The sequence below is a fragment of the Pseudoliparis swirei genome, chromosome 18 (genome assembly GCF_029220125.1).
Source record: "Pseudoliparis swirei isolate HS2019 ecotype Mariana Trench chromosome 18, NWPU_hadal_v1, whole genome shotgun sequence".
In the NCBI taxonomy this organism is placed as follows: Eukaryota; Metazoa; Chordata; class Actinopteri; order Perciformes; family Liparidae; genus Pseudoliparis; species Pseudoliparis swirei.
This window is the reverse complement of record NC_079405.1, coordinates 14233592-14258310: the sequence shown is the minus strand read 5'-3', so window position 1 is coordinate 14258310 and position 24719 is coordinate 14233592. Positions and strand designations below refer to the sequence as shown.

The following is a 24719-nucleotide window of genomic DNA, read 5'->3' as shown; positions in this document are numbered from 1 at the left end:
ATACGACCACATCAACATAGATATCTGCATTCTACAGTAAATCTATTGGAATGTCTGTTATTGGCAAATAAGTGATTGACAAATCAAGAATCTTCATCACATTGACCATAATGCAGCAATATGAAATATATTTAAGAGGTAGTTACCTCTTTATAAATGGTAAAGTTGGGTAACATATCTCATGGTAGACATGTATTTCTCCTCATTACCTGATCTGGAAGCATTAGTTTCTCTTCCTAAAGTTACATTTGTTGTTGTTGTTTCCAGTTAAATACTGAGTTATTTCCCCCCTCTGTCCTTTTGCTATAATAAAACCATTGCTAAACAATAGCATTTGAGAAATATATGCCAACCAGATTTAATGAGACAGTTGTTAAAATCGTTTTCTTTACTCCATCTTTCAAGAATTACTAGTATGAGAATATTCCTTTATCTTGTCTGAAGTATTTTGCTTTTGATACACACCAATGTTTTAAGTCTAAATACTAGTCAAGCTTCAAGTAAGGTTGTACTTTTCTTATTGGCTGTTCAGTAAAAAGCTAAATGCTTTAGTTTGTGTAATAAATCTCACCTTACAGTGTAGTTACTAACCAGAGACTTCACTGTGCACACTGTCACGACTCAAAAAACAGGACCCAAAAGCACGACTCCAATGTTGAGGGCAATCAAGAGGATTTATAAAAAACAGAAAATCACAGCTATGCTGGAAAGACTTGAACAAAGTACAAAACAAAATCACAACTATGCAGGAAAAGTAAACCAGGACAAAAGACTACAGTATCAAGAATGATCAGGACGAGACAAGAGACAAGACGATCTGACACAAGACACAGGTAGACACAGGCTTAAAATACATGAGGAAATGGGGAACAGGTTGACACAATCAGGGGTGGAGCAGACAATCACACTAACGAGGAAACACCGGGGAAGGAAATAAAGTTTCTGAAATGAGAGAGGACAGTTACTACAAAATAAAAGCAGACATGGAAAACAGGACTTAAACCTAAAACTTAACACAACCGACGAGACATGACACACACTGAGGTATCACTGTGTTGCACTTCACTAATTGGTCTATTTTCATCACAACTTAACACGGTGCAACATGTGTTTTGAAGCCCATCAAAACTGTCAGGTCACTGGACTGTCAGTAACATTAACACCATGAGGCAGACATTTGCAGTTATTGTAACCTGCAGGACTTTTACATGATAACATGCGACAGATGACATCCCGGCTATTTTAAATGGCGAAGCTAATACACACGCTGATGCTCCAACATTAGACACCATATACAGCACTAAAAATCAGTTTATCTCCAGTGTTCCTATTAATAATTAGAATTGTGTTCCCCTGATGAAAGTCTGATGATCCATTTCTTTTTTTCATTCACTTTTTTAAATGTATAAAGAATGTCAATACTTGTCTTCAACTGTAGCTCATGAACTCTTTTCTGGCTTTGTGACTGTGCACGAAGAGTCTCTGATAAATTAATCTCTGCATGGAGTGAATTAATGGAGAGAAATGTTTTTTACGCAACACAATAGTGTATACTTAATAATCATCAAAAGTTAAAACATTGGCATATTTGTTTGAAAATATTCTTTGTACTTTAAAAGAATATGACTTACATTTGAACGTTTTGCTTGTAATGTTTGGGTATAAATAATTTCATACATCCTTTGAATTAAGCGTGAAGTGAAACAAACTTTAACAAAGATTAATGGTACAGAAAGAGTATTCAATCACTTTATTTGTATGTTACACATGAAACAAAAACATCATATTGTATGCTTTCTTGTTCTGTGTCATGTAAGGACTGATGCTCATTCTTCACCCTCCTTTCCCTTTAAATCAACACAAGAGAGAGAAATTAGAGGTAAGATGTAAAGATTCAAAAGAATGAATGAATAACATTACAGAGTGAAATATATTAAAACAATGAACATACCTTGACTATCTCACGGCTTTTGGCTCTCAGCTTGTTGACCTGAGACTCGGCGATGTCCGCTCTCTCCTGAGCTTCGTCCATCTCATGCTGCACCTTCCTGTACTTGGACAGGTGAGTGTTGGCCTGCTCCTCCTGGAAAGCATAACGTTAAAGAGGTGATATCTTGAACAATCATATGAGATGAAAACCATGAAATTGCACTGCATCATGCTGTCAGTCCTCTGGTGTTAGGAAAGGTGTTACTGGTGTGATGCCTATTTGCGTTGCATGTGTCAAATGTTTCACACTCACAGCCTCCTCAGACTGCCTCTTGTAGGATTTCACTTTCAGCTGCAGCTTGTCCACCAGATCCTGAAGTCGGGCGATATTCTTCTTGTCCTCCTCAGTCTAGCGGTGGACAGTATAGTTTGTGAGACCAAAAGTAAAGCCAATACCATCATCCCATCCTGTTTTAGGAGGATCTTTAAAGCATGCCGTACGATCCAACAGATATCGTCCAACGTAAAGCCACTTCAGGAAAACTGACAAGAGCAACCACACATGTCCAAACTCTGACAATATGAATTAAAGCACAACAGCAGATACATTTACACAATGTTGGGAATATTTCAGTCCTCTGAATCAAGGTGCTTGTCAGAACTGAGTTCACATGGAAGCGTATCACATGTTCTGTCAGGCTAATCTGACAGAACATGTGATCCACTCTTAATCTCTTCAGCACGTATGTTGAAGGTTCAGACATATGATGGCAATTCATGCCCTCAAGAGGTCTTGTTTGACTTGAGCAGCACACATTGCAGAATTTCTGCAGAAAAATATTATTATGATAGTAAGCAGTTGTATCACTATTCAAATTAAATCTTAAGGTGCACAATGAGAGGTCATCTGTACCTGGGAAGTCAGTTCCTTCACCCTGCGTTCATATTTGCGGACGCCTTTCACAGCTTCAGCTCCACGTCTTTGCTCGGCCTCGACCTCCGACTCAAGATCTCGGACCTTGACAATAAGAGGTGCAGATTTAATGGAGACAGGACTCAATATGCTTTAACAGATAAAACATCTTTTAAGAGCTTGTTGGGTAACATGTGTTACAAGTAGAACATGCAGGAGGTTGTAAAGGCCCTGAATTTAAATTAGATTTAGCAATTTAACCTCAGTCATGGTTTCATTTCAAATCCAAATAGCAAGAGCAAAGACCTAAAATAAACAAATGCACTTACCCTAGCTTCTAGTTTCTGGAGCTGCTTCTTGCCGCCCTTCATGGCCAGATTCTCAGCTTCATCCAGACGGTGCTGCAGGTCTTTCACTGTCACCTCCAGGTTCTTCTTCATCCTCTCCAGATGAGAGCTGGTGTCCTGCTCCTTCTTCAGCTCTTCTGTCATCATGGCAGCCTGAACATGAAATGATTGCAAGCAGTGCAATGAGGAGGATGCTAAAAGAACATAAGGCCTAATTTGTAAGCAACTTGTAAAACAAAAGGGGAGATTACAGTGAATATTCAACTCAATCTGCATTGTGTGACCGGAGGAGGGCTTTAGTTCTCGGTTAGTAGGCATCACAGACTGATGTCATTAAATCAGCACAATATCTCTGGCACCCTCAGAGGCTTTCACCAAATTATTTTTGTGTCATTACGAAACATTTTTACTTCTCCGGTCATCAATTTAAATTAGCTGTCTTTCATTTAAAACAAGGGTACTTCTGGCTAACCACTGGAATGTCTCAACTTTGACTCATAATATTGAAACTTCTGTATAAGCATCTTTGGTTTTCTGTTAAACAATATGAACATCCTAAATACTAAAACAGAGCTTACATCAGTGATGGCTTTCTTGGCCTTCTCTTCAGCATTTCTTGCCTCCTGGACCGAATCCTCCACTTCACCCTGGATCTGGATGAGGTCAGTCTCCAACTTCTTCTTGGTGTTGATGAGGCTGGTATTCTAAACCGATAATAGTTTGGGTTGGATGAGATGGTGTCCTTTTCTGTCATTAAGTGTTTCACGAGTGATTGTTTGAACATTTATTTACCTGAGAGTGCAGCAGTCCCACACGCTCGCTGGCATCAACCAGCTCCTGTTCAGCCACTTTGCGGCTTCTGTCCGTCTGCTCCAGTGCAGCTCTCAGCTCCTCGATCTCAGCCAGCATCAGGACGTTCCTGCGCTCCACCATGGTGACCTGCTCCCTCATGTCTTCCTGGCCTCTTATGGCGTCATCAAGGTGCAGTTGGGCATCCTACATTTTAAAACATTGAGAGAAATGTCAGGAAACACTTTAAGCTTGTTTTCAAAACAAGATGCTAAGCCACACATCCTTGTGTAGACGTACCTTTAACTGTCCCTGTACGTTTCTCAGCTGTTTCTGGGCTTCAGCTGCCTGGCGGTTGGCGTGGCTCAGCTGAACCTCCATCTCGTTGAGGTCTCCCTCCATCTTCTTCTTGATTCTCAGGGCATCATTCCTGCTCCTGATCTCGGCATCCAAAGTGCTCTGCATGGAGTCCATCACTCTCTGGCTGTTCCTCTTGATCTGGTCGATCTCCTCGTCTTTCTCTGCAAGTTTTCTGTCAATTTCATTTTTCACCTGGGTGAGCGCGATCTGGATACAGATGATCTTTGATTCTTCGTGCTCCAGTGTAGCCTACAAATTATATGAAGGAACCGAATGAAGAAGTATTAAGCATTACAGAAAATTGCAGTTTTTGGATCAATACCAAGATTCAGATTTTTCTTTACAATCAGGTCAATTAAATCACCTCAGCCTCCTCTAGGGCAATCTGGACTTCTGATCTTCCGTTCTCTGCTGTCTTCTTGCCCTTTTCAAGCTCATGAATTGTCTTTCCTGATTCAGCAATATGTTCCGTCAAATCTGAGATTTCCTCTGTTGAAAAAACAAAACAACCCAAAATTCACATAATGCAATATGTCAGCAAAGTTAAGTGTTTTTAATTGTAATTGTAGTATTGCATACATTATTTGATACATGTTATACTGAAATCAGGCTAGAAATATGAGCCAAAACTGCTACATTTTTTTAGTTTTTCCTCAATCGGGAATGTTTAAATATTAAAGAATTATAAAGAATGCATCTTATGCCAAAAAACATATGCAGTATTATAGCTTACGCTGCAGGTTCTTGTTCTCTCTCTTCAAGGTCTCCAGGTGGTCCACAGCTTCTTCATAAGAGTTTTTCATTTTAAACATCTCTGTGCTTAAAGTACGTGCCTCCTTCTGAGCTCCTTCAAGCTCTGCATGGCTCTCCTCATACTTCTGCTTCCACTCTGCAAGAACCTGAAATGTGAGAAACAAATGAGTGTTTTCTGTCACCTGGTGTTAACCAGTTGAAACAGTGCAATACGAGTTGCATCTAACCTTGTCAAAGTTCCTTTGCTTCTTGTCGAGGTTAGCAGCCAGAGCATTAGCTCTCTCCACGTCAATCATCATGTCTTCCACTTCACCCTGCAGTCTCTGTTTTGTCTTTTCCAGAGAGGCACATTTTGCATTCACAGCCTTAATGGATTCTTCTGCATCCTGAAGACGCTGGGCAAGCTTTTTCCTGTTAAACCAGACAGTGAACAGGTTCTGTGATGATTCACCCAATCAGTGCATGTGGAAACAGGGTGCTTTCAGGACTGGTCCTTACTTAGCCTCCTCCAGCTCCTCAGTGCGCTGAATGGCATCGGTCTCGTATTTGGCTCTCCACTGAGCCACCTCGCTGTTGGCCTTTGACATTGCCCGCTGCAGCTCAGATTTGGCCTCCTGCTCCTCCTCGTACTGCTCCCTGAGCAGGTCGCAGTCATGTCGAGCTGACTGGACAGCGTGAGCCAGGGCGTTCTTGGCCTAATAATGAGAAGATACATAATGAGGCAAATCTAATTTCTTCTTTAAAAAAATAATAATTAATGATCTGCTGCTACAAAAGCATCCTGCAATACCTTGACTTCATCCTCAAGGTGCTTTTTGAGCTCCTCAATTTGATGAATATAAGCCTGTTTTCCTCTTGTTAGATGTGAAACAAGAGACTCCTTTTCCTCCAACTGACGGCCAAATTCCCCTGATTGGAAAATAATTCTTTGGTTAGGAATTGTTGCTGTTTTACGTTGAAATGTTTCCTGAAAGGTTGAGTTCAGTTTGATTTAATATTTTCATCCTAAATGTTACTCTCACCATTTTCAGTCAACAGTCTGGATCTTTGAACATTAACATAATTTAACTGACGCATACGTTCTTCATTCTTGGTCTATAATTCACTTAGTTGATCCTCCAAAGAATGGCACATTTTCTCCAGGTTACTCTCTGAAAACAAATCAACACAATGTTCACTGTAGTCATAATGCTACTGTAGATGATAAAAAAATAAATTGTGGTAATTGTTCATGCATAAATAAAATAAATATTTAAAGATTTTACTTTTGCCTTGGCAATAGACTCCATATTGCTGCTGAGGTCATCCACCTCCATCTTGTATTCACTTTTCTCTTTCTCCAGCTTCTGCTTGACTCTCTGGAGGTTATCGATCTGCTCTCCCAGCTCTGCCACACTGTCAGCCTGCTTCTTGCGGAGAGCTGCAGCGGTGGCCTCGTGCTGCAGCGTGGACTCTTCCAGATCACGACGCAGCTTCTGAAACTCGGCCTCACGCTTCTTGTTCATCTCGATCTGAACAGACGTTGCTCCACCAGCTTCTTCCAGCCGCTCGCTGATCTCCTCAAGCTCCCTGGAAAGATCAGACCTCTGCTTCTCCACCTTGGCCCGAGCAGACCGCTCAGCCTCAATCTCCTCCTCCAGCTCCTCAATACGAGCCTGAAACACAAAGGGTTGAAGTGAACACCTTCACTATTTGAATGTTCCTGTTTCCTTCGAAGAGTACTAAACGTTTTACCTGCAGTTCCTTTATCTTTTTCTGTAGCTGGATTCCAAGAGTCTGCTCATCCTCAATCTTCCCTAGGATCTGGCTCATCTCAAAGTCCTTCCTGCAGAGGACAGAGTACATCGTTGCATTAAGGAACGTGTAAGTCGTGCCTCCAATTAAATCATTTATTGAAAGTAGGTAGAAGGATTGTTTATTCTTACTTCTTTATTTTCTCGTCAGACTGCTGCTTGTCATTCTCTAGATCCATTATGGACTCCTGGGCCAGTTTAAGATCTCCTTCAAGCTTCCTTTTTGATCGCTCGAGATCCATACGCAGTTTCTTTTCTTGCTCCAGAGAACCTTCAAGCTGTCCATGAAATAGATGTTTATATAATTTAAGTTACGATGTTCATTTTATAAAATTAAAATAAATTGTTGTTGATATGTGTAGTTTGGCGCTGTATGTAATCCAGCACAATGTTGTCAAGTTGATAATAGCTTTAGTGTTTACTGTGCACTCTTAGCACTGTGTCAAAGTTGTATAAAGTGCTGAATGTGACGGATCATCAAAATGTAAAAGTCATATTGTCTGTGCTGTTAAACCGGGGGTTTCACCAAATTAACCATGGGTTGAGATCATACAACAAATGTAAAAAAAGATTTTTCGCTATTTAATAAGTTACAACTTTAAATTCAGATACTACTCACATCGTCCACTTGCTGCTCCAGCTTGGTTTTGGCCTTCGTCAGACTGTTGACTTTGTCTTCCTCGGCCTGCAGGTCATCGAGGGTCTGCTGATGGGCCTCTTGGAGGGCTTTCTTCTCTTTGCTCAACTTTGCAATGGTCTCATCTTGAGACGTCATTTCCTCAACCAGGTTTTTAACCTTAACAGTTTGCAAAAATACAGTTATTTAATATTCAATCACAGTGTGAATATATTCAGTAAAGTGTGGTAAAGTGAAATAAGAGACATGCACCTTGTTCTCAGTGGCATGTTTCTCCTTTTCTACTTTGGCCAGGGTGAGCTCCAAGTCATCAATGTCTTTCTTCAACTCAGAGCACTCGTCCTCCAGCTTCCTCTTCTTTGCAGTCAGCTCAGCATTCATTTCCTCCTCATCCTCCAGTCTCTCTGACGTCTCCTTGAGTTTGGCCTCAAACTGGATCTTTGCTTTAATGAGCCCCTCACACCTTTCCTCTGCATCACTGAGGCTTTCACCTTCCTAGATTTGATAGGATATAACATGTCAATAATATATAATTAATTTTAAAAACAGGATCTCTGAGAAAGCCATTCACACTTTCTTTTTAACCTACAGACTGAATTTGTAGCAGCAAGTCATTCTTCTCCTGCAGCACAGAAACCATCTTCTCCTCCAGTTCTTTCTTCTTAGCCAGAGCCTTTGCTAGATCCTCTTTCATCTTTTCAAAGTTCTCTTTCATTTCGGCCATTTCTTTCTCACTCTCTGCACTCTTCAGCAGAGGCTTTATTCTGAAGTACAGCTTCATCCATGGCCATGTTTTGACATTCGTGAATGAGCGTATCTTGTACTGGATGGAGTAAATAGCCTCCCTGGGGAAACAAGAATACATTTTAATAGAAACAAAAGCTCTTTAACTGGTTCCCATTGCTTCAGCCCTTACAACCCTTTAGTAGAAAGTAGAAATGTATCCACCTGCCTCTGATCCAGCAAACAGATCATTGTCTCTGTGAGTAGTATACATATATAAAAAGTAAACCCTAAATTCAATAACTTTGAGGATTTTAGTAGAACATTACTAACATGTATATCATTTATTCTCATAGTCCCAATGCCATGTCTGTCTTGACCTCATGAGAATGTCAGAGATATAGTGAATTGAATTAAATATTAACTAGGGTTAACCCTACATTTGCATTCACAATTATAGATACTGTAATTATATATAGATATGAAGAATAAACGACTTAAACTTAATTTACACTACATATGGTATATTGATTAGAAAGAGAGTTTGCGTGTATACTAAATAATACAATGTGCTTCTTTTAGTTGTCTTTTACTTTACTTTACATAACTTTTCCTTGGCAGTGACTGACTCAATATTCAGAGTATGAACAAGAAACAAAGCATCACTGTAAGGCTATTACACTTTACATGTGCACCTGGCTTGTTAATCTGTTACGGCACAAGAGAGCTTCATGAAATAAAATTAGGCCATGTTCATGAATCTAAACCCGCACGGGTAAATATATAACATAACAAAAATGACATACACTAGGTATCATCCCATACCTATAGCAAATATGTTTCCAACATTATTTATCTGTGAGTGCCACAGTGTATAACAAAACATTGAACCCACCTTCGCTGCATCATTTTGACAAACTCTTTCCTCATGACGTAACCTCTGCACAGTGCCTGAGTCATTGTGACCAGTTCAACCAGTTTCTCATCTCGCATCTCCTCAAGCGTACCTAGTAGTCCAGCCTTGAAGAATACCTGGCGATGGATGTAAAAACATTGATTTAACCAAAAGGTGTTTTGTTTCAAGCTACACAGTGATCTCATCATGTCATGATTATAATGAAGTATGTGTATTTACCTTGGTGTGGCCAAATCGATACTGTGATTTATCCACATCAATGGATTGTAGGAGTTTTTCTGAGGCCTTCTTGTTGTCGATAAACTGTCCGTCGGGGATGACACTGGCATTCAACACTTTGTATCTGAAAGGATTGGTTCAGATCTTCATCAGAAGAGAATCAACTAATTGGACCGAGAGGTATAAAGAGCTACTGGTACCTCTGCTTGAAGTCAGCGTAGAGGATTCTGCTGGGGAAACCTTTCCTGCAGATCCTGATACTTTCCAGCACACCGTTACACCTCAGCTGGTGGATGACCAGGAAGTTCTGCATGAGACCTTAAAAAGTGCAAAGTACATCGATGTAATAGATGACGAAGACCTTGCACAGATCAGTGTTACCGGAGGGGTGTGTCATTTGCAGAAATCACCCTGATTTCAAATAGCAGCTATGTCTAACCATACATTAGATGAGCTATGGGTTGATAAAGACTGGAATTTGAGACTTTTGTCAGTTATATACAGTACATGACCATTTTAGGACTAACCTGGTGTCTTTGATTCATTGGGAATCAAACAGCGCACAAAGTGTGGGTGAGTGCTCCTTAAGTTGGTCATCAGCTTGCCCAAGTTTTCCTGTGGATGGACAAATGATTTCTTATACATATGCTCCCCAAAACCTTGAGACTGACATGACTACACTATCCTATGTTTTATAACTTAGATAACAACACAACACAAATACATGGTGGCAAATGAATGAGCTTAACTTGAAAGTTTTGGTTATGTGGTACGTCTAAACTTAATTATATAAAGAACAGCATTTTGTTATTAGCGCATACAATTGTTTTTATTTTTTATTGTTTTACAGATAATCTGAAAGAAATTTCAAATTTTCCTTGCTTCACCCACAATTTGCTGTCAGAAGATGGAACCCAGACCATTCATGTTAAAGGTCTCCGTAATCAATACATAAATTCATCTTGATCTGCAGCAATGTGCTTTCAAGTAACAAACCTGGCCTGCTACAAGAATAAATCTATGGTATTAACGAGTCACTACATGCTTGCTACTTGTGTAAAGCTTTGAGCAATCCCCTGCCAAGCATACCAGCATTTAAGAGGGACTACAAAATGAAAGTACCCTGAAGAGAGCCGACACAGTCTGGAAGGAGCCACCCTTCTTCTTGCCGCCACCCTTCTTTGCACTCTTACCACCTGTAAAAAGGATTTACAATTTTATTTTATTTTCATTTTGCAAATTGTTAAATAAATGATTTCCAAGTATAATGAATGGCATTGATGTTGCAATATATTGGCTATTTTTTATATTCTTATCTTAAATTCTTATTTGTAAAAACCTTCTTAGCTTCTCTTAAACCTTTCCTGGACACAAATTAAACTATAATATGTGCTTGTGATGTCTGGCTGAAATGACTATATGCAGTACATTTCCTTCAATATAAAATGTTGTATAATCCCCTCTCAAATACCTTCTGATCCATGTGTTATATAGAGGTGAGCCAACAGTTTGACTGAAGACTTCTGGTAGAGCTGAACCACTGAGTCGTTCAGGGGGTCCTTGTTCTTATCCAGCCAGCCAGTGATGTTGTAGTCAACAGTGCCGGCATAGTGCACCAGGGAGAAATGGGCCTCAGCTTTGCCTTTGGCAGGTTTGGGCTTCTCAAAAGCTTTGGTTTTACCAAGATGCTGGTCATACAGTTTGTTCTTGAAAGTGACGTCTGATGCCTTGGGGAACATCCGGAAAGTATTCACAGCGCTTCATTTTTTCCACATTTTGTTATGTTACAGCCTTATTCCAAAATGTATTAAATTCATTATTTTCCTCAACATTCGACACACAAAAACCCATAATGACAAAGTGAAAACTGCTTTTTGCTATTTTTTGTACATTTATTAAAAATAAAGAACGAAAACATAACATGTACATAAGTATTCACAGCCTTTGCTCAATACTTTGTTGAAGCACCTTTGGCAGCAATTACAGCCTCAAGTCTTCTTGGGTATGATTCCACAAGCGTGGCACACCTATTTCTGGGCAGTTTCTCCCATTCTTCTTTGCAGAACCTCTCAAGTTCCATCAAGTTGGATGGGGAGCGTCAGTGCACAGCCATTTTCAGATCTCTCCAGAGATGTTCAATCGGGTTCAAGTCAGGGCTCTGGCTGGGCCACTCCAGGACCTTCACAGAGTTGTCCCGAAGCCACTCCTTTGTTATCTCGGCTGTGTGCTTCGGGTCGTTGTCCTGTTGGAAGATGAACCGTCGCCCCAGTCTGAGGTCCAGAGCGCTTTGGAGCATGTTTTCATCGAGGATGTCTCTGTACATTGCAGCATTCATCTTTCCCTCAATCCTGACTAGTCTCCCAGTTCCTCCCGCTCAAAAACATCCCCACAGCATGATGCTGCCACCACCATGCTTCACTGTAGGGATGGTATTGGCCAGGTGATGAGCAGTGCCTGGTTTCCTCCAGACATGACGCTTGGCATTCAGGCCAAAGAGTTCAATCTTTGTTTCATCAGACCAGAGAATTTTGTTTCTCATGGTCTGAGAGTCCTTCAGGTGCTTTTTTGCAAACTCTTGGTGGGCTGTCATGTGCTTTTTACTGAGGAGTGGCTTCCGTCTGGCCACTCTACCAAACAGGCCTGATTTGTGGAGTGCTGCAGAGATGGTTGTCCTTCTGGAAGGTTCTCCTCTCTTCATAGAACAAAGCTGGAGCTCTGTCAGAGTGACCATCGGGTTCCTGTTCACCTCCCTGACTACGGCCCTTCTCCCCCGATCGCTCAGTCTGGCTGGGCGGACAACTCTAGGAAGAGTCCTGGTGGTTCCAAACTTCTTCCATTTCCAGATGATGGAGGCCACTGTGCTCATTGGGACTTTCAATGCTGCAGAAATCTTTTTGTACCCTTCGCCAGATCTGTGCCTCGGTACAATTCTGTCTCGGCGGTCTATAGATAATTCCTTGAACTTCATGGCTTGGTTTATGCTCTGATATGCACTGTCAACTGTGATACCTTATATAGACAGGTGTGTGCCTTTCTCAATCATGTCCAATCAACTGAATTTAGCACAGGTGGACTCCAATCAAACATCTCAAGGATGATCAGTGGAAACAGGATGCACCCGAGCTAAATTTTGAGTGTCATGGCAAAGGCTGTGAATACTTATGTACATGTTATGTTTTCGTTCTTTATTTTTAATAAATGTGCAAAACTGTGCAAAAAACAGTTTTCACTTTGTCATTATGGGTTGTTGTGTGTAGAATGTTAAGGAAAATAATGAATTTAATCCATTTTGGAATAAGGCTGTAACATAACAAAATGTGGAAAAAGTGAAGCGCTGTGAATACTTTCCGGATGCACTGTAAATAAGATATACAATTTAGCCTATCAGCATTCTAAAATAGATTCAGCTTTGGGCCAAAAGCTGCGAATTCTCGTCAGGAGCCTTTTTTTAACGACAGACAACAGCCAGCGCAAGCACTTCTCTTCCAAGAAAACCCGACCCGGGAGAATCTCGGGGACAGACGCAGCAAGGACAGTTAGGCTACGGGAGTAAGGGACATGAAGCACACAGAAAACATGACAACACCAGGACACACATGGATAACTCCTCAAGCAGCCATATTGGGCAAAGTGAACGCCACTACCGAGCAGCTGGACGACAGACACAGGAGGAGGTGAAGAAACACAGTGAGGAGGTGGGTAAAAACAGACACACTTTAACCCTAACAAGGTTCATAGGGGTATCTTAATATATAAACATGTTCTATTATATATTATATATATATACGTGATTTATATTATACAATATTTATATTTTATTATAATATATTTATTCAATTCAATTCAATTCAGTTTATTTGTATAGCCCAATTTCACAAATTACAAATTTGTCTCGGAGTGCTTTACAATCTGTACACATAGACATCCCTGCCCCAAAACCTCACATCGGATCAGGAAAAACTCCCAAATAACCCTTCAGGGGGAAAAAAAGGGAAGAAACCTGGAGGAGAGCAACAGAGGAGGATCCCTCTCCAGGATGGACAGATGCAATAGATGTAATGTGTACAGAAGGACAGATTTAGAGTTAAAATACATTCAATGAATATGACAGAGTGTATGAATAGTTCATAGTAGGCATATTCCACGATGGAGACCTCCACGATCCATCAGGCAGATGGCGGTGGGGAGGAGGGTGGCGGAGTCTCAACAGTAGGCGGAGTCTCAACAGGACAGTGGCGTAGTCAGGAGCAGGAATTCCACGACCCAGACCTCAATGATCCATCAGGCAGATAGGATCTATGTCGTCTCATAGGGTCCGATGACCCCATGAGACGTGAAGTCAAGGACTCCGGGAGAAAGCAGAGTTAGTAACGTGTGATTGAGAGATGAAAATTCATCCTTAAGGAGAGAAAAAGAGGAGATAGGTACTCAGTGCATCCTAAAACGTCCCCGGCAGCTATAAGCCTATAGCAGCATATCAAGGGGCTGGACCAGGGCAAACCTGATTCAGCCCTAACTATAAGCTCTGTCAAAGAGGAAGGTCTTAAGTCTACTCTTAAACGAGGTGACTGTGTCTGCCTCCCGGACTGAAATTGGAAGCTGGTTCCATAGAAGAGGAGCTTGATAACAAAAGGCTCTGGCTCCCATTCTACTTTTTAAGACTCTAGGAACTACAAGTAGTCCCGCATTTAGTGAGCGTAGCTCTCTAGTGGGGCAATATGGTACTACAAGCTCCTTAAGATATGATGGTGCATCACCAATCAAGGCTTTGTACGTTAAGAGAAGAATTTTAAAAGTGATTCTTGATTTTACTGGGAGCCAGTGCAGAGCAGCTAGTGCAGGAGTGATGTGATCTCTTTTCTTAGTTTTAGTGAGAACACGAGCTGCAGCATTCTGGATCAACTGGAGGGACCTAAGAGACTTATTAGAGCAGCCTGATATTAAGGAGTTGCAGTAATCCAGTCTCGAAGTAACGAACGCGTGACCCAATTTTTCTGCATCTTTTTGAGACAAGATGTGCCTGATTTTTGAAATATTACGTAGATGAAAGAATACAGTCCTTGAGATTTGCTTTACGTGGGAGTTAAAGGACAAGTCCCGATCAAAGATAACGCCAAGATTCTTTACAGTGGTGTTGGATGCCAGGGCAATGCCGTCTACAGAAACCACATCACCAGATAATTGATCTCTGAGGTGCTCAGGGCCGATTAAAATTACTTCGGTTTTGTTTGAGTTTAACATCAAGAAATTGCAGGTCATCCATGTTTTTATGTCTTTAAGACATGCTTGAATTTTACCGAGTTGGTTGCTCTACTCTGGTTTTATAGATAGATATAGTTGAGTATCATCTGCATAACAATGAAAGTTTATGGAGTGTTTCCTGATAATATTGCCCAAAGGAAGCATGTATAAGGTAAATAAAATTGGTCAAAGCACAGAACCTTGTGGAACTCCGTGACTAACGTTGGTGGTTATCGAGGCGTCATCGTTTACAAATACAAACTGAGATCGATCTGATAAATAGGATTTAAACCAAATTAGTGCCGTGCCTGAAATGCCAATCGACTGCTCCAGTCTCTGTAACAGGATGTCATGGTCAATGGTGTCGAATGCAGCACTAAGGTCTAACAAGACCAGGACAGAGAGGAGTCCTTTATCTGCTGCCATTAAGAGGTCATTTGTAATTTTCACCAGTGCCGTCTCGGTGCTGTGGTGTTTTCTAAATCCTGATTGAAATTTCTCAAATAAACTATTATGATGTAGAAAGTCGCACAACTGATTTGCGACCACTTTCTCAAGGATCTTGGAGAGGAAGGGAGGTTAGAGATCGGTCTGTAGTTAGCCAACACCTCTGGATCCAGAGTGGGCTTCTTCAGGAGAGGTTTAATAACAGCCACTTTGAAGGAGTGTGGTACGTGGCCTGTTAGCAGAGACACATTGATAATATCTAATAGAGAGCCGCCAATTAAAGGCAAAACGTCTTTAAGCAGCCTCATCGGGATGGAGTCCAAGAGACAGGTAGACGTGTTCGAAGTAGAAACCGTTGAAGATAATTGGTCACGGTTGATGGGAGAAAAGCCCTCCAAATATACACCAGGGCATACAGCGGTTTCCAAGGCCATTCCACTTGAGGACAGATTGGCACAGGTTATGGGCAAGAGAATATTAATCTTGTCCCTAATAGTTAAAATCTTTTCATTAAAGAAGTTCATAAAGTCATTACCACTGAGGTTTATAGGAATGCTCGGCTCCACAGAGCTGTGACTCTCTGTCAGCCTGGCTACAGTGCTGAAGAGAAACCTGGGGTTGTTTTTATTTTTCTATTACTGATGAGTAATAGGCTGCTCTGGCATTACGGAGGGCCTTCTTATATGTTTTAAGACTATCTCGCCAAACTAAGCGGGATTCTTCGAGATTAGTTGAACGCCATATGCGTTCAAGCTATCGTGACATTTGCTTCAGTTTGCGGGTCTGAGGGTTATACCAGGGAGCAAACCTCCTCTTCCTCACTGTCTTCTTCTTCAGAGGGGCTATCGAGTCCAGTGTCATTCTCAGAGAGCCTATGGCACTGTCAACAAGATGATCAATCTGGGACGGACTAAAGTTAGACCAGGAGTCCTCTGTTATATTGAGACGTGGTATCGAATCAAATACAGAAGGAATCGCTTCTTTAAATTTAGCTACAGCACTGTCAGTTAGACATCTGGTGTAGAAACTTTTGACTAACGGAGTACACTCCGGTTGTATAAATTCAAAAGTTATGAGGTTGTGGTCTGACAGAAGAGGATTCTGTGGGAAGACGTTCAAATGCTCAATGTCAACGCCATAAGTAAGAACAAGATCAAGCGTGTGGCCAAAGCTGTGAGTGGGTTTCTGTACTCTCTGACAGAAGCCAATCGAGTCCAACAAGGAGATGAATGCAGCACTAAGGCAATCATTATCAACATCCACATGGATATTAAAATCTCCAACAATAATAACTTTATCGGTTTTAAGAACCAAACTTGATATAAATTCTGAGAATTCAGATATAAACTCTGAATATGGACCTGGTGGCCGGTACAGAATCACAAATCGAATTGGCTGTAGTGTTTTCCAGGTTGGATGTGAAAGACTAAGAACAAGGCTTTCAAATGAGGTGTAGTGTAATTTTGGTTGAGGATTAATTAATAGGCTCGATTCAAAGATGGCTGCTACTCCACCTCCTCGACCGGTGCCTCGAGGAATGTGAGTATTAATATGACTTGGAGGAGTCGATTCATTCAGGCAGACATATTCTTCATGGCTCAGCCAGGTTTCAGTTAGGCAACATAAATCAATGTGATTATCTGATATTAAATCATTTAGTAACACAGCTTTAGATGACAGAGATCGAATATTTAGGAGACCACATTTAATAGTCCTGTTTTGTTGCACTGCTGAAATAATGGTGTTAACTTGTATAAGGTTATTGTACGACTCCTCTTCTGCTTACTTTTGATTTATTTAATTGAAGTGGCCGTGGGACAGACACAGTCTCTACTCTAAAGTCATGGGTGGGTAACTGCTCGAATGGAAGAGCAGAGAAGGGTGTTAAACTACAACTCTGCTCCCGGTTCCTGATCTGAACCCTGGGTTGTCATAGATTAAGTCCGGTGATCAACTTGGTCATATTCGCAGAAATGAGACGCGCTCCGTCCAATGTGGGATGGATGCCGTCTCTCCTCATCAGATCAGGTTTTCCCCAGAAAGTCTTCCAGTTGTCTACGTAGCCCACATTATTCGCTGGGCACCACCTCGACAGCCAGCGGTTGAAAGACGACATTCGGCTATACAATTCGTCTGTCTGCAAATTTGGGAGAGGGCCAGAGAAAATTACGGTGTCCGACAACGTCTTGGCATAAGCACACACCGATTCCACATTAATTTTAGTGAGTTCCGAGCGGGCTCGAGCGTCATTACCACCGGCGTGTATTACAATCTGACTGTATCTCCGTTTATCCTTAGCCAGCAGCTTCAAACAATGTATATTGTATATTTACATGAGATGGTATTTATATATCATATATTAATAAACTGTATTGTATGAATAAGATGTCCTTATTATGTCGGTATTGGAATACATGTTAAATATTTTACTACAAAGTAGAAATGCGTGTTTGATCATTGCTGGGATGTTTGCTGAAATTTATTGGATGTCCCTACCAAAAAAAAAATCCTCCAGCCGCCACTGCATCTGAGGAACCCTTAAAGTGTGTGCAATATTTAATCACTTTAAAGTTAGAGTGTAAATGTTTTGTATTTTGCATTTGGACTCACATCAGTGGCAATGAATTCCTCAACGTCATCGATACTCTTGACAGTGATTTCACCATTACTGATCATGGGGAAGTCGTAAGGGTTGGTGCTGATGAGGAGGACATCTGAGAAATATTGATTACAATTAATTTTACAGAATCCAGTGACACATGAGGTTTATTCTATAAAATGCTATATGGTAAAATGTCTCACCAGCGGCCTGTTGCGAGCTGATAGAAGATGTGATAGCTCCTCTCAGCAGACAGCTGGAACGTCACTCGAGACTTCTCCAAAAGATCTATTAAACAAGTTGAGTATAAGTTGGTTTACAGTTTGTGCTTTCATCAAACGTTCTGAATAACAATAGGCTGGAGGCTTACATGTTTCTATATCAGCTGAAGCCAACTTTCCAGTTGATCCAAAATGGATTCTGATGAATTTACCCTACAGAAGAAATCAATTATCAGTGTGGATATATGTGACTGGTGTCACTTTGATAATACACATGTGCTACTTGGTAGCAAATGTTATTATTCACTACTATACAGGAAAAACAGCATGCTTCTTAATTTGGAAATTGTAATACATTCTATAGTGTGAAGACAAATACTAAGAACAGAGGACGAGCAGATCCTAAAAACAGACAATATATCAAAGTAGCAGGATTGTGTGAACCAAGACTTACAAAGCGGGATGAGTTGTCGTTCCTCACAGTTTTGGCATTACCATAAGCTTCCAGCAGGGGGTTTGCTGCAATGATTTGATCTTCCAGTGAACCCTATAAATAGCATTTGTGTTGTTAATGTAATTTGTAATATATATAATAGAATACATTTATTTTATAAGGCGCCTTTCAAGGCACTCAAGGTTGCCGTACAACACATTAAAACAGTTACAGTTTAGACAACCAGAGATATATATATATATATATATAAAATATAAATGTCATATTAATATTATAAAATTGTTCTTGCCTTTATTTTGCCAGCAGTTTGCTCACTTTGCTTGGTTCCTCCAGACACTGCGATTGTCGCAAAGTACTGGATGACCCGCTTGGTGTTGACCGTCTTTCCTGCACCAGATTCTCCGCTACAATGCAAATAATTATATGACACATGTATGTGTGTAAGTCCAACATGATACACATAAATAACCAGTCTGTAATTTATTAGAACAAATTTGCTCTCTTTGACATTGACTTACGTAATCAGGTTTGACTGATTCTCACGATCTGTTGAGAAAACAAAATGTCAACATATACAGTACATTGTGTTATTGCATTCATTTATCGAAACAATTGTATTGCATTCTTTGTTTTATATTATAGCAGTCAGGGTGTCACAATGATCTGTATGTTGACATGAAGATACAAAATGTTGTAGGATATTTAAAAACTGCCTCCTTTTATTGAGTGACAGATTCAAGACAAGTTGCAATCTAAAAGAACTGTGAGTGATACCTTGGAGCAAGGCTTGATAGGCATTGTCCGAGATGGAGAAGATGTGGGGTGGAGCCTCAATCCTCTTTTTGCCTCTGTATCCTGCTACAACCACTGCGTCATACACTGGGAGCCACTTGTAGGGGTTCACAGTCACGCAGAACAGCCCTGAGTAGGTCTGTTATAAGAAGGGGATATTTATATTAAATGTTTCCTTCATATTTGCAATGTATACTGTATAAACAGTGCAACCACTGGTCTTACATAAATCATCCATGCTGCATATCGCTCTTTGAGGTTATACAGCACAGACGGCTCACTGAGGTGGGTCATCATGGGCATGTCCTCAATCTTGTCGTACTTTGGAGGGTTCATGGGGAAGATGTCATCATCCTTTACAGTGAGGGTCTGCACCAAAACAGTGAATAATTAGTTCAGAGAATGTGCAGTGCCATAATGAAATAGAGTGAGGATGTGTGGCATTAACATTACTTGTGTCTATTATAATATACAACAATAGATGTATACATACCTTTCCACTCTGAATTTCAACTGTGGCTTTGCCACTTTCCTTCTTTTCTAGTTTCCCCTTCAAATACATCTCAGCGGGCTCCATGACAAAATAAGATGATTTGGCATCAAAGGGAGAGTTTTGAGCTTCTATTCTCTCCCTTTCAGATTTCCGGAGGTAAAGGGCAGCCGGACCAAAACACTGCATTTCAGCGTCCGTACTCATGATGGCACCTCTGTTATTAAAGTGTAAATTAAATAAATAAAATTATACAAAGACATTTTGATAATAAAAAATTGAAAAGGGTATGGTTAATCAATACCCTTTTAATTTCATGTATTATCTTTTTTCAGTTTAATAACTATTTGCATCAAGGTCACTTACCTTTTTGTTGCCAAGTGATGAAGTTGTTATGTGGATACTAAGAAGTCAAAAATAAAATTACCTTAAGAAACACATGCAACTGTCTGCAATCTTAACTCATAATTTAACTAATTAAAGACACTGAGCACATTAAATGTGATAGGAGACTCACCTGCGTTGGTAGCCTGCCAGTCCAATACTTCTGACCAGGCCTGGGAGTTCCTCTTTTATACTGAAATCTCTGGACACCAAACAGGAACAGCATTCCTGTTTAGGTCATTGCGCTTGTCTCGAGAATGATATCAGATGGCCTTCTCCACCCCAACTGGTGTCACCTAAATCCATACAACACAAAAACAGCATTAACATTATATAAAACCCCAGATTAAAATGGTAGGTTCCTGTCCAAAAACAAAACAGCTGATAATGATAATACACTTCAAAACCTCAATGTTATTTGCTAAGTGGTTGAAATAGAAGAAATAATTGAATAATTACTGTTCAGTTGTTATAGGAATTTTTTGGGTAGAAATGAAAATTAAGAATTAGAATGTATGACTTTAAATTGTGAATGTGGGCGAGAAAGGATAATTTTCTCCATCTGAATTCACATAACTTTATTACACCTTCAAACAAACTTGGCAATTACATAGTTTAAACATATCTCTTGAGAATAGGGCTAAGTGTTCAGTTGAGGCTAATTTAAGAACCCATTATGGTCCATTCTAATGTTGTGTTTTCTTTCCAAAGAAAGATGACACCTGGCCAGCTGTGAAAGTATTCTCTTGGGGTTTAATTATGTTGCAATATAAAGGTGACATTCAATATCTCTGGTCTGTCTTTAGACTTATTAGGACTTAAAGCAAATATAGCCTCTAGCTCGTATATGGTCTTACTATATCAATTGTTGACAAATGCATTGAATGCTTCCGTTAATTACATGTCAGATGTATTTCGGCATCATGTTACTAAGCACCTCAGAAAGAAATCCAGGCTGTGAAGCTTCTTTTTCTGTCTTCAGACTATCAGTATTGCAGTGGTGGGCCATCAGGGCCAGCAAGGCCTTCTCTGCTGGCCTAAACATCATCAGAATATAATTGTTTTTTTAAAATAAATTTTCCCACAAATATGTATTCAATTATTCCCCAGAATAAGAGTTATACTCTTCATTTCATAGCTTTCCTCTTGGTTGCACTGCTTCCAGCCCCAGGTTGAGATTTGGAGGGCTGGTCTTTATGTTAGATCTTTTATCCAATCATATTCAGCCATCGTGTGTTGCCAGGGGGCTAAAATCTGCCCTTAGGCCTTCAGAATCAACATTGCGGGCGCTGGTAGCTTAACCCTTGTGTTGCCTTACACTCAAAGAAATGACTCATTGGATGAACTCAAGGCAAACAGGTCTCGGGTGAGAGTCCAGACTAAGAGCGGTCGAAAAAACCCTAATGAATAGCAGCCCACGGACTTCAGCTACCTCACACGGACAAGGGAAACCAGGGCACCCTCCCGGAGCCAGACCCAGGAGGGGAGCTCGCCGACAAGCGTCTGGTGGCCGGGCTTTCGCTTATGGGGCCTCTCGGGCTCAGTCTGAAGAAAGAACATGGAGCAGCCACCCTGTGGACCCACCACCCGCAGGGACAAGCATCGGCGTCGGGTGCTATGTAGACCGGGCGGCTGGCCAGGCAGTGGGCCTGGGCGAGCCGATCGCCGGCAGCATAGACTAGCTCTAGGGACGTGGAACGTCACCTCGCTAGCGGGGAAGGACCCAGAGCTGGTGCAGGAGGTGGAGCAGTACCAACTAGATCTAGTTGGGCTCACCTCCAGGCACAGAGCTGGCTCTGGAACTAAGCTCCTGGAGAAGGGTTGGACTCTGTTCTTTTCTGGAGTTGCCCAGGGTGAGAGTTGCCGGGCGGGAGTGGGGATACTCACAAGCCCCCGGCTGAGTGCTAGTGTGTTGGAGTATTCCCCGGAGAACAAAAGGGTTGCCTCTCTGCGCCTACCGGTTGCGAGGAGTAAGGCTCTGACTGTTGTTTGTGCTAATGCACCAAACCCCAGTTCATAGTATCCAGCCTTCTTGGAGTCGGTAAGAGGGGTCCTGGAAAGGGCACTGCCCGCCGACTCCATAGTTCTCCTGGGAGACTCCAACGGTTGCGTGGGCAATGACAGAGAAACCTGGCGGGGGTGATTGGAAGAACGGCTTGCCCAAACTAAACCTGAACGGTGTTCTGTTTTTGGACTTCTGTGATAGCCACGGTTTGTCCATAACAAATACCATGTTCGAACATAAGGTGGCTCAAAAGTGGTACCAGAACACTTTAGGCCGGAGATCAATGATCGACTTTCTCAGCGCGGGGAGGGGAGCTGCTGACCCCGGGGGGGGGGGGGGGGGGGGACATCGCCAGACAGTGGAAAGAGCACTTTGAGGAACTCCTAAATCCAGCCAACATATCCTGTAGACTTGGGGGGGAATCGGGATTCGCACCAATCTCCCCGGCAGAGGCTGCTAAGGTTGTCAAAAAAATCCTTGGTGGCAAGGCGCCGGGGGTGGATGAGATCCACCCTGAGGTGCTGAAGGGCCTTTGGACTGGCAGACCGGGGTGGTGGTTCACATTTTCAAAAAGGGGGACCGGAGAGTGTGCTCGAACTATCGTGGTATCACACTACTCAGCCTCCCGGGAAAAGTTTATGCCAGGGTGCTGAAAAGGAGGCTCCGACCATTGGTCAAATCTCAGATTCAAGACCAGCAGTGCGGATTCCGTCCCGATCGTGGAACTATGGAGCAGCTCTTTACCCTCGCAAGACTACTGGAGGGGTCCTGGGAGTTTGCCCAACCAGTCTACATATGCTTTGTGGACTTGGAGAAGGCTGCTGACCGGGTCCCTCTGGGGTTATTGTGGCGGGTGCTGCGGGAGTATGGGGTTCAAGACTCGTTAAAACGGGCTATCCTACAGTAAGAGCTGTGTTTGCATTCTCTGCATTAAGTCAGACACGTTCACAGTGGGTGTTGGTCTCCGCCAGTGCTGCCCTTTATCACCGATGCTGTTTGTGGTTTTTATGGACAGGCTATCGAGGCGCAGCCTGGGGGTGGAGCAGGTCAGGTTTTGGGGTCTCGGTATCGCCTCTCTACTGTTTGTAGATGATGTGATCCTGTTAGCATCCTTGAACCATGACTTACGGCATTCACTGGGGCATTTTGCAGCCGAGTGTGAAGCGGCGGGGATGAGATTCGGCACCTCCAAATCTGAGGCCATGGTGCTCTTCCAGAAACCAGTGAATTTCTCCCTCCAGGTGGGGTCAGAGTGCCTACCCCAAGCGAAGGAGTTCATTTATATCGGGGTCTTATTCACGAGTGAGGGTATGGTGGAGCGGGAGATCAACAGGTGGGTCGGTGCGGCTGCAGCAGTAAAGCAGGCACTGCACCGGACCGTCTTGGTGAAGAGGGAGCTGGGCCGAAAGGCAAAGCTCTCAATTTACTGGTCGGTCTACGTTACAACCCTCACCTTTTGTCACAATCTTTGGGCTGTGACCGAAAGAACAAGGTCGCGGATACAAGCGGCCGAAATGAGTGTTTCCTCCGTAGGGTGGCCGGCCTCGGCCTTAGAGATAGGGTAAGGAGCTCAGACATCAGGAGGGAGCTTGGAGTTGATCCTAATTCGGATGCCTCCTGGACGCCTCCCTTTAGAGGTTTTCTATTGCCCTAATATCAATTTCATTTGTTGCTTTATAAAAGTATATGAACATACTTTGTGTACAACACATTGGCTTTTTGTTGATAAGTAATTCAGCGACTGCTATGCATACTGAAACTCACTGATCTGGCATGAGAGGGATATCTCTTCCAGCCAGGAGTCTCCTTATCAGACTCTATGCATAATTGTCTACATGTGTCTTCATATGCTGTTAAATATTGAAAATGGAGTACTCACATAACTGAATAAAATCTCAGTGTAATAATGAGTGTTAAAGGCTTTTAAATCTTGTATAGTCAAAAGATGGCCGCTGAATAAGTTTTAGTGTGCATCTAAGTATGGTTAATGAATGCCCTAAATTAAGAGTATTTAAGATTTTGTTTTGTTTGGTTCCTACAATACTTGTTGAGGTCAAACTTTTAAAGTACTGTATTTCGTCAAAATTAGGGTAGAACACATGTAAGAAATGGCAGGAGTTAGTTGGATGAATTTAAAGGTGCAGTGTATACAGCCACCACTGTGAGCAAGTGTGGCGGTAAGGTGAAACTCTTATGACATGACATGTCATCTTAAAATGTGAATACATCTGCTGTATTAGTATTTCAGCATAAATCTATAAAGTGTGTTTGTTTGGTGTCTTGACATGTGAATAAGGAATATCAGGTAGCCCCCGCAAATTACCACCTTGTTCTAAATCTCCATGAACAGAGATATGAGTGCATGAGGCTGTCAGTGATTGGCTCTTCATGAATTAATTTCAAGATTCAAGATTCAAGATGTTTTATTTGTCACATACACACACAGGGTGTGCAGTGAAATGAAAGTGGCAATGCTCAGCAGGAATGTGCAAGGGCAACAAGTACACACTATTTACAATAAAAAACAACACAATATTTACAGTAAGTGTGTGTGTGTGTGTGTGTGTGTGTGTGTGTGCCTAAGAGGGGCAGTTGTGTGGGTCTATGTGGGGGTCCTGGTGAGGTCAGAGTTCACAATCCTGATGGCCTGAGGAAAGAAACTCCGTCTCAGTCTCTCTGTTCTTGCAGCGTGACTACGGAGGCGCCT

General features: G+C 41.8%; 1 pseudogene; it reads right to left on the bottom strand.

Annotated features, from left to right (window-relative positions):
- Positions 1-1710: 1710 nt before the first annotated feature.
- The window catches only part of LOC130207923 (myosin heavy chain, fast skeletal muscle-like), a 29594-nt pseudogene continuing 6585 nt past the window's right edge, over positions 1711-24719 (bottom strand).